The sequence below is a fragment of the Pinus tabuliformis genome, chromosome 9 (assembly GCF_031772625.1).
Source record: "Pinus tabuliformis cultivar Carrire ecotype Pingquan chromosome 9, CPIR1, whole genome shotgun sequence".
In the NCBI taxonomy this organism is placed as follows: Eukaryota; Viridiplantae; Streptophyta; class Pinopsida; order Pinales; family Pinaceae; genus Pinus; species Pinus tabuliformis.
Window position 1 is genome coordinate 1,923,765,917 of NC_142307.1, and position 10,913 is coordinate 1,923,776,829.

Below are 10,913 nucleotides of genomic sequence, written 5' to 3' on the forward strand. Positions count from 1 at the left end.
CGATAACCCTTCTCTTATGTGTTTTAGGCCTACCCAAGGTGTGTATATATACCACCTGAAATTAGTTAATTCAATGTTGCTATGGGATCTTGTAGGTGGGAACTCAATAAAACCCATGAACCCCGCCCAAATAATAGAATATTATTTTATTTTTTCATATTTTAAATGTAGGTTTTAACCCCATATAGAAATTACCTGCATACAAATTCTAAAAACATAAAATAAACAATAGCGAGAGCATAACACATAAAACAAATATACATAGAGATTTTCCCCTGGATCCCAAAACTAGGACTACCAGATTGATTTTTCATTATGTTCCTTTCAATGTTACAATACATATATATACATGTTGAAGCATACATAAACCCCAATCCATTAACCCTAGATTAGAACATAAACATAGTTTCCTTAACCGGATCTACAAAAAACATGGACTGAAAACCATCGCACCCAAAACCATGTGCGAAATCCATGCACAAAACCATAGGTAGGTTTTCCCACCTAATATAGGGTCCAAAAAAAAAAATTTCCTTGGGGTGATGCCCTGGACCCTGTAGAAGGCGGCTACCGCCCCCCTCAAACTCCTTAACGGGGGGCTGTCGCCCCTCTTTTGACCCCCCCTGTTACTATCCTGCATATTAAACCTCTGCAGTATCATCTTGAAATACTTCCTCTGGTTTAACTAGAGCTTCCTCTTTGCCTAATCTTATTTAATTTCCATGCCCAAAATATAGTTTGTAGCACCAAGATATTTCATGTCAAATTTGGAGGAAAATTGGGTCTTCAAATCCTAGATAATTTCTTTGTCATTTCCGACCAACAACATATCATCCACATATAAGACCAGATAAATAACATGGTCACCAATTAATTTAAAATACACACAGTGCTCTGTTTTGCTTCTAGTAAAGCCAAGTCCCCGTATAAATGTATCAAATTTCTGATACCACATCCTTGGTGACTGTTTTAACCCATACATAGACTTTTTTTAACTTACATACCAGTTATTTCTTATCCTTCAACGCAAAGCCTTCAAGTTGCTTCATGTAGATCTCTTCTTACCGATCCCTGTGAAGAAATTCTATCTTCACATCCATCTGTTCTACCTTAAAATCAAAAGCAGCAACAACAAATAAAAGTAATCTAATAGATGCTTCCTTGGCAACAGGGGAAAAAATATCACCAAAATCAATTCCCGACACCTGGGAATAACCTTTTTATACCAATCGAGCTTTATATTTCTCCACCTTTCCTTCTGCATTCATCTTCTTCTTGAACACCCGTTTGCTGCCAATGGGTTTCCTTCTAGCTGACAACTTCACCAGATCCCAAGCCTCATTTTTGTGCAAAGTTTCCATTTCATCAACCATGGCCTCTTTCCAAAGTTTGTCATCCTCTGAATCTACTGCTTCCTTCACAGTTCTGGGATCATCATCAGTAATAGATAAAGAAAAAATTGAAAAGAAAGCAGATGGACTATACCTTTCTAGCTGCCTTCTTTCTCAAACTAACCTTCTCACAACTGGAGTTTGTGGCTCTTCATCTTATGATTCCTCTTTCGCTGTAGAGTCTGATTCTTCCTCCTTTAGCTCAAACTCTATCTTATCAGGTTCCTTTGGTAGGAATTTATGTTTAATAACATATTTCACCTTTCTAAACACCACATCTCGGATGTACACAACCTTCCTTGTTACTAGGTTCCAAAGCTTATAACCTTTTAAACCATCCTTATACCCAATAAAGATGCACTTTTCATATTTAATATCCAGCTTTGTTCTTTTCTCCTTTGGAACATGTACATATGCATCACATCCAAATAACCTCAGATGTGAAAGAGAGGGTTTCATACCAGTCCATACCTCTTGTGGAGTCTTATCCTCCAACACTGATCAAGGTGATCTGTTAACCAGGTAACATGCAGTCTCCACCACCTCTACCCAGAATTCATGTCCTAACCCAGCACCACTAAGCATGCTTCTTTCCCTTTCCATCAACGTCTTGTTCATTCTTTCTTCAACTCCATTTTGCTCAAGTGTGTATGGAGTAGTCTTATGCCATGCTATACCACACTTCTTACAGAACTCTTCAAATTCCTTCTTGCAAAACTCTCCACCGTTATTTGTCCGCGACGCCTTTATCTTCTTCTCTGTCTGGTTTTCCACCAGAGCCTTAAATTCTTTAAACCTTTCAAAGACTTTAGATATCTACTTGAGGAAATATATCCATGTATTCCTTGAGAAGTCATTTATAACCCCTAAATCGTGAAGCTAGGGCCTTAATGATCCGTGACAAGAAGGCCTATGAGGAGAAGGTGAAAGGTAAATTCATCGATACTTGTCTCACTTTGCATTACAAATATATTCTAAAATGTTTTCTGATACTTTTTATCTGAATTAAAAATGTATGCTATTTAGGTTTCATCATTCATTTCTTTATGGCTATGCGCCTATCTTTATCATTCTCCCCTCTTTGGCTGCGTGTTTTAGGCTACTGTCGTCGATACGCGCAGCCAGGAAGTTTTGAGAATAACTGTATTCGATACACGAGGCTAATAAGTTTTTCTTCAGAAGAGGATGAGGAAGACAGCGAAGACACTAGTAATACTGCAACTGCCTCTGGTGACGAGGGAATGGCTGGCCCTGCAGACCCATGATATTCGAGCTGATCCAGCAATCATGTAATTTTGGACAATGAGAGAATTTTTTTGGCTTTGATATTTCGGGAATTTCGTTCATAGTCATTAAACTGCTACGAAATTCAGACTTCTTTAAATGTTATAAATTTATATTTTCATGTTCTAAGTATTTTTATATTTTCATGTTCTAAGTATTTTTAGAAATTTTTAAATTTTAATGTAGTTTTTTTTTTTTTTTTTGGTTTTCATGCAATTTCTTTGAAACAAAATTTGTGGTTTCATGAGATATCGTTGAATATGCAGAAATAAATTCATTTCTAGTTTAGTATATCGTTTAATATTATTTGAAATTGAAAATTTTCAACAAAAGTGATTTAAAATGGATTTTAACATGTTAATTGGAGCAATAGAGTGTTTGTAAATGTACTTTGATTGGGTTATTAATGAAAGTTAAATAAATGGTAAAGAACAACACAAATATTATAAAAATGACACAGAAAGGTTTTTCCAATGTAAAATAATTAATTTTTTAAAGCAATTTCTATATATATATATATATATATATATATATATATATATAATAAGAAAAAATTAAATTAAAAATGATTTAAAAAAAAGAAGAAGAGATATCTAATATTTTTTTATTAGTTAATGTTGAAGGCCAAAATTGTAGTAATCAATTTTGTGTTATAAGTTGTAGATGTTAGAAGATGTCAATTCATGAGCATGCTTCAAAACACCCCAAAAAAATATACTTATTTACCAACTGTCTATTTGTTGGAGGAGTTGGGATCCTCGTTGAATCCTCATGAGTCTGATGAGTAGTGACAGTTTGATCTTGTTCTTCTTAAATCATATCATCATCAACACCATCTTCCTCTTGGTAAAAAATAGAAGAAGTCTCACCCTCCATAAGGAGTCACAAGATTTCCAACTTTTAGATTTAGAAGTCACAAGATTTCCAACTTTTAGATTTAGAAGTCACAAGATTTCCATCTTTTAGATTTAGAAGTTATATTGTGACATTTCTTGTTGGAATTTGATAGAGGATAGGAATTATGTAAATGGTTGGTTTGAAGACAAGCTTGGCAACGAAATGCAATATTCTTGTAATCCAGAGATTGGGTCCAACTAGAAAACGTCCCAAGGGGTTTCTAAAAACTGAAAAGTGTCATATGTGGGTAGGTAATATAGGTAGCCAGACCTAGATTGGATGCTTGGTGATGACTGATGTAGAGGGGTCAAAAATACAGGAACTAGGGGCTTATGAACAAATTGACTTTAGCTTAGAACCAAGGCCCACTAGTTAGGGTCTTCTACTAATCTTCCAATTCAATGGAAAGCATTATAAAAAAAACATTTTGCATAGGATGAATTTGCACCTCTTGGTCTAGGTCGAACGAATCCACTTATAAAGATCTATTGATCATGGTCATAAGCCATTGAAGTAACAGATGAGACCTAACTCAACATAGAGCTGAAGGATGCCCTCCAAATCTGGGTACAGAACTTCAACAGAGGGTACATCTCAAATTTTGAACCTGAAACGACCTAGGAGTTGCGTGAGATTAACCAACGTTTTATTGGTTTTGGTTACAAACAACTTCTTTGTAAGAGAAATCTTGAGAAGAAGAAGGCTTTCCCACTACTCCTCCACACAAGTGAAGGTCCATGACTATAGTAACATCTTTCTAGATATTGTAAACTAAAAGAGGGGAAGAGTCATCCAGTTGCTTGCCTTTAAAAAGAAAGTGCTACATTCCAAAGGGAACCCCCAATTTGAGCTCCAAAGAAAGCTTGAGATCTTTCACTAAATCCGTAGATCTAACCCACAAAAGCAAGGAGTGTTTGAATAACAACTTGATTGAGATTTGAAAAGAGCTATGGTGAGTTTGGGGCTGAAAGCACATCCCTTTGAGAGAGAAATGTGAAGGAATACCTCGCCCATCTTCGTTGTCAAAAACCCCACCTCTAGAAACAAAATGGTTCATATCCTTAGAAGTGAGGTCTGCTAGGATCCTAAATAAGGTTGAGATCTGTAGGAAGTTTTGTACCTCCATATAAAAGGATTCTAAGGGTAAAATGCAAGCCCTTCTGTTGGAAGCACAATCTGGCTTCAATATTCTATTCAATGAAGCATTCGTGCTCAGAGAAAGACTTAAAGGAGTGTTAACCTGTAAATATTGGCTAGCATCAAAGGGTAAGGTGGTCAAGTGAAAACCCACTGTTTTCCTTAGGGTTTTCTTTATAATGTGTTCCAATCTCCCAATTTTACTATAACTACATATTCTTTTATGTTTGTAAGCCAATACAAAATATTTATATTAGTAAAGATAAGTTTTACATTAATAACATATGTCCTCCAGAAAGGTTGACCTAGGAGTATATATCTCTAACCAAGTAAGACAAAGTAAGCATGAAGACTAAATAAAAGAATACCTAGAATTTACATCCATTGACATCAATTGGCCAGCAATACAACTAACACCTCCAACTTATACTGAGGAAATTGAAGCACTATAAAAGCAAAGTCACATAGTAAAAAAAACCTCCATCAGAACAATAGTGGAGAAATTACCCACGGCCGCCATCCTTTTATTTTAAGAGCCGTAGAATAAAATGAACACCTTCAATAGAACTGTGTAAGAAAATTAAACATGAATTCTACCTTCTTGTAAGAAGAACATAAATTAGACCCATAGTGTGTAGAATATATGGTGATGGGGTCTATTGTTAAGTCACTCTTTGATGTGAAGGTCATCAATTTGAAACTATGTGGGCAAAAATATAACCATGTTAAGAGCTAGTGTGGCGCAAGCCGAGTGCGATACCTGGGTGATTTTGACAAACTTGATGCCCCTAGGTTGCGGTTTCTCAAGCCATAGGTCAATCTTGATGTAATCTCAAATGAACTAAGACCACTTGACAAACAAACAAAAAAATAACACAGACTAAGTGTCACTCAGATATGAGAATTGGCGAAAGTGGAGATGTGTGAGACGGTGGAGAAGCAGTAGTTAGTTGATGGAGCATTATTAATAGTAGGAGGCTCTGTGAGCTCCTTGGAGTTAGAATCATTAACTATATACTTCTCAACCCTTCACAAACATATTACTATATCATCCAGTCAGGAATGAACATTCGAGAGAAGTCACTGTCCCACAAATATTTTATAATTTTCCACCTACTTACCTTTGAGAACCAAACGAAAGAGGGTAGTCTCCTCTTTCTGAAATTCCTAGCGTCGGGAATCCATTTGAGGTCTTCTACACCCACCTCTGAATCAGAGAAGTAGCACCTATCATCAAACTCCCTAGATTCAAAGTGAATGAATTCCTTTCAAACCTCCATAGAGACCAAATCAAAATAGGTTGCAATCGAATTCCAACCAAACAAATGTCTACGTTAAGAAGTAGAGCTACTAGCACCTCCTCTATGAATTTCCATTCTCTATCAAGGAGGCATAGTTATGGAGAGAAGTGGATGAAACACATAGACATGGCCAATGCAAAGATGAAGTGTACAATACCCAAAGTTTTGGACCCTTGAACAAAGAAGAAGCACGTCGTCCCCAATTTACCATGATTGAAATATGTAAACAAGAAATCCCACAGTATAAAAGTGACAGACTATTGACAGAGTAGTAACGTGAGTTTTGGACCCTCAATCGATGCAATAGTAATACCTATATTTTTGGACCCTCGTCCAAAGAAGAAGCAGGTCATCCCCAATACGCCTCAAATGGAACCCCTAGACAAGAAATGGTAAGTTATAAAAACCACAGAGTGCCGACTGACACCTTTGCAAACCCACCAGGAATACATGACATAGATATAAGGCAACTGCACAAGGCCAAAAATTAGAGACTAGGGTCAGCCACGAAACACACATTTAAGACGACAGAGACAAAGGCCAAAAGCATGAAATAACACAACCCTAAGTCGCCCTACTAAAGAATGAGAGAAATCAATAACATTAAAACCATATGGAAAAACTCCTAGGATACCATACACCACAAAGCAAGGAAAGACAATTTAATGAGATACCTGTAGAATCAGTTCCTTGGAGTGTCAAGGTGGGAAGAACTAAGACCAATTTGAAGATTGACATCGTTGCAGTATTGTGAAAGAATAGAATAAATAACATTGACCCACTTCTATATTGCAAAAGGCTATGAAACGGTTGTGAACAAAATCCAACTTTCCCTTATAATAGTGACGAGTCCTCAATTTTCAAAGAATGGATGCACGTGACCCCAACATGCAAGGTAGACCATGATAAAGAAACATAAGTAGCAAGGTGAGGAGTTCTTCTCCCCACCACCCAAATCATGTCATACCTTCACCACCCTGTATTTAATCCTAAACATTTATGAGGAGAATACATAAGAGAATGACACAAAGTGGTAAAACAATTTTCATGCCTCAGTAGGACCAGGAAAGGACAAGTATTGATCATGGCACATATCTTGAGAAAAACAATTATTGCCTCGTGTATACATCCATTAAGCTTTATCCCCGGTGAACAGATCCTCGTTTCGTACCGAGATCCTAATGATATCATTGACAGGAACAAAATGAATGATATTGTTCTTAATCCAATTCTATGCTATAGTCTGTTGGTTTAGGGATGGGATTTGGTCGTTACCAATGCCTACAACTAACCCAATTCTTGTGTTAGCAAAAGCTTGAAGAATTGCAGGATCTTCTCTACATAGTTTCACATTTGGGAATTCACATTTCACAAATTAAAATCATTAAATAAAGACCTTAGAACATTTTTTTAATTATCTTCACACCCATTTATGCAAGAGCTAAGATACCATGTGGGAAGAAATGGGCTATACACACTTCTACGGGTGCTAAGATAGCATGTGGAACGGAATGAGCTATGTAATAATGATGACATTGTACACAGAAATCATTATAATTATGAGTCACCTTTATCATGAAGTATAATGATGGAGGCACCTTTACCACACTTTGGACAATTAACCTCCAAGCATGAAGTATTGAACTTGAAAGTTCTACGTACAAGAATTAAAACCAATAAAATGCAATACCAATCCTATATCTACTTAGTGAGTTGATACACATTGACATTTCTCCTTTTAACACAGAATGTGATGGTTTCATTTTCAAACATTTTTCAATGATTAAGGACTTTAATATGAGCTTACAAGAAAAGAAACATCACACCTTACAACAAGATGACAAAAAAAAATGTGAATTTAAACAAGATGGCACACATTTGTTGATTTTCATTATTCAATTAATGTAATGAGGATCCAAACTTCAACAAGTATCTACCAATATGCAAAATCAGCATTCTGTGACCCTAATTCAAGTGCAATTGCAATTAAGAAATATATCTTCTTAGAGAATATTTGATCTTGAATCATCGTCCAAAATAACACTTACATCTTGGACCTGGTCCCTAACCAACTGTAGAATATGCAGTCTCCATGCTGCAGAATTTTTTGTGTTACATAAAACCTCAGAAGCACTTAGTGGAATGCAAGCACTTTCTAAAGTGTTACTATCTGAAGAAGCCACTGCATTAAATATCAGTTTAAAATCAACATCCAGAACCCAGCTACACCACTTGTGAAGTGTTGGGAACCTTCTTGCAAATTTCATCCTAGGCACTCTTAGGATCCAGTCACCAGTTTCAGAGTTTTTGCAGCACCTGGTGCAGGTAAACGAGGACCTTGTGGAGTAGCACCTGCATCATTTGAACCTTTTGGAATACCCTTTCCAAAGACATTGAGCATCTTCATCCGACGCAACTCTTTAACTGCATCATTAATTAAAGTAAAAAATTTCATGAGAACATATATATTCTATATCAACAACAGAAATAAAAAATCTATCACAAAAATTTCTGAGCACATGAATGAAGCCTGACATGAATAGACCCATAATATTGGTTACAAAAAACTCATATTCGGCTTCACTGCTGAAATAGAAGCATCTTTGAACAAAACACTACGCATCACAATTGCACAATTTGTGAAGTATGATTTCAACCAACTGAAATTGACCCTTTGCAATTTTCTTATTAGGTCACAGGTATGGAGTTTAACTTCCTCGAAGAGTTATAAACTTATGTTCCTGAATCATGATTCTCGATTCAACTGTTAGTAGCTTAAAAAAAAAATTATATAAGGCACCATGTGAAACATTACCTTCTTCCAAAGAAAGCATAATAGCCCTAGTTTCAAGATTAACAGCATGCCCACTTCGACCAGAGGCAGATAAGGATCGAATAGTTGTATCCATATGTAATACATAAGTCACAGTCCAAACATGACAAAATTTTTAATGCTCCACCACAAACTTTGGCAGAAAACCAAATATTAGCAATATAAAATAAGTAAATAGTCGCCCCAGGCTTACCTCGGAGATGATCATCATTTGGCTCATCACATTGCTTTAGGAAGGCTTGCAGGTTTATAAAACGTTGTTGATAAGGCACAAGTGCCTCTTTCTTTGACTGAGCAAGAAATTTTCCCCAATTAGAATCCATGGGTGGCATTTGTTGAGTAGCTTTACTGTCACCTCCGTGGGAATTTCCTCTCTTGCTTGTATCCACCAAAGATTGGGGAAGGGATGGATCGACAGATGAAAATGTCGATAAAGCGGTTTGCATGGGGGAATATGCAGGAAATGTAAGGAGTCCTGACCCCAAGGAACGACATTGATGACCATTCATACTGGAAATTACTATGTTATTTTCTGTATTAATTGACTCAGTTGCTCCCGATGATGATGTTGTGGGCATATTTCCTAATTTTAATTCAAACAGCCTGTTCATGTCAGGAATTGATGAAACCTGATATCCCATGCTACCTAATGAATAATTGATTGCATTATTATGATGCAGCTCTAGAGCAACAGGCCTAGAAACTCCTTTCTTTGTGCCTGGGAACTCTGTTTCAGCATTGTCATTGAATATAATGTGTTTCTTTGAGGAATCTCTATTGACACAATCATGATTAGGAGAGTTAATATTCTCAGCTTATTGTCTCTTTTGAGAGAATATTTCTTCTTTACAAAAATTGTCACTGCCGTTCTCCGAAGTCAACATCCATACTGAATCTGCTTCTTATCTTGTGTAGCTTAATGATTCCTTTTCTTACCTGATATTGAATAATCATTGCAGTGTAGCTACATATTGTGTTAGGGTCCCACCCTAACCCCCTTATTTATGTCTTGGGATCACGTCATAGTCAAGAGTCAATAAAGCCCATATTAATATTTGTAAGTGGTTAACCCGCAATTAATGACGGGACCACAATTAGTTGCAAATGGGCGGAAGTATTAGATAGATGGTAAATGGGCGGTAGTATTAGATAGATGGTATTAATAAAACTCACGATATTGGCCCGTGGTATTGCATGTATGAGTCATATATAAAGGATAGAGACTCCCTGCAAGGAGCATCGTGTCTTGTTTTGTAATCGAGCTTTGCTCTATTGGAGGTTGCCCCCTCGAAGAGGCCTGTAAACATTTCTCTCTGAATAATAAAATCATTGCTATTCTGTGCTCTGGGTATATTTTCTTCGCATATTTTGTGTTCTCGGTATCTTTTCTTCACAAATTCTATGTTTGGGTATTACTTTGCAGGTTAAGAGCATAACAAGTGGTATCAGAGCACTTTCCAGGGCTCAGTGAGATCTCCAAATTTTAGCAAATTTTTTTTGGCTAGAGACGTGTTCCGGCGTCTTTAAACCACGGGATCTGTCATTAAGCGCATAAACCTGCGGATTTGGGGTGGCATGCATGCAGGAAATACAAGAGGTGGTCACGTCTGTTGGACTCCCTTGTAACCCCTGTGGGTACCCCTTCGAGTAGTAGCGCATTAGACAGAACCGCGCACAGACTGTCTTCCACATACCCTCTGGGTATATAGGAAGCCCCCTATCTCCCTTGAAACCTCGCCATAGCTAAACCTTCGGCCGTCTTGTGGCTACAGTACACTGAGAACAGCACTCGGAGAGATTACTCGCCCGTACGATAGGGTAGTCGGGTTGTACGGCTAAGGGTACGGTCGATCCTCCTTAGTTAGAGCCCTGAAACATTGGGCCGAGTACTACTGTCAGACCCTTATGTATATTGCGATCTGTAGCACCTGACACTCCTCAAGACCATAGTTCCCTTTCTATCGGGGGATCACACATCACCTATTCCAGATCAGCAAGGGCAACAGCAGCAGACATCAGTCCCGCAGCTCCATCAGATCAGCAGCAGCAGTTGTTCCACCATTCAGATCT

At 37.3% G+C, this 10,913-nt stretch overlaps 1 long non-coding RNA gene across 1 annotated transcript; it reads right to left on the bottom strand.

Annotated features, from left to right (window-relative positions):
• Positions 1 to 8,155: 8,155 nt before the first annotated feature.
• On the bottom strand, positions 8,156 to 8,919 carry LOC149156642 (uncharacterized). Its single transcript, XR_016263386.1, has 2 exons — positions 8,826 to 8,919; positions 8,156 to 8,434 (listed from the first exon to the last, which is right to left on the bottom strand). It is a non-coding gene; the product is annotated as an uncharacterized LOC149156642 (long non-coding RNA).
• Positions 8,920 to 10,913: the final 1,994 nt, after the last annotated feature.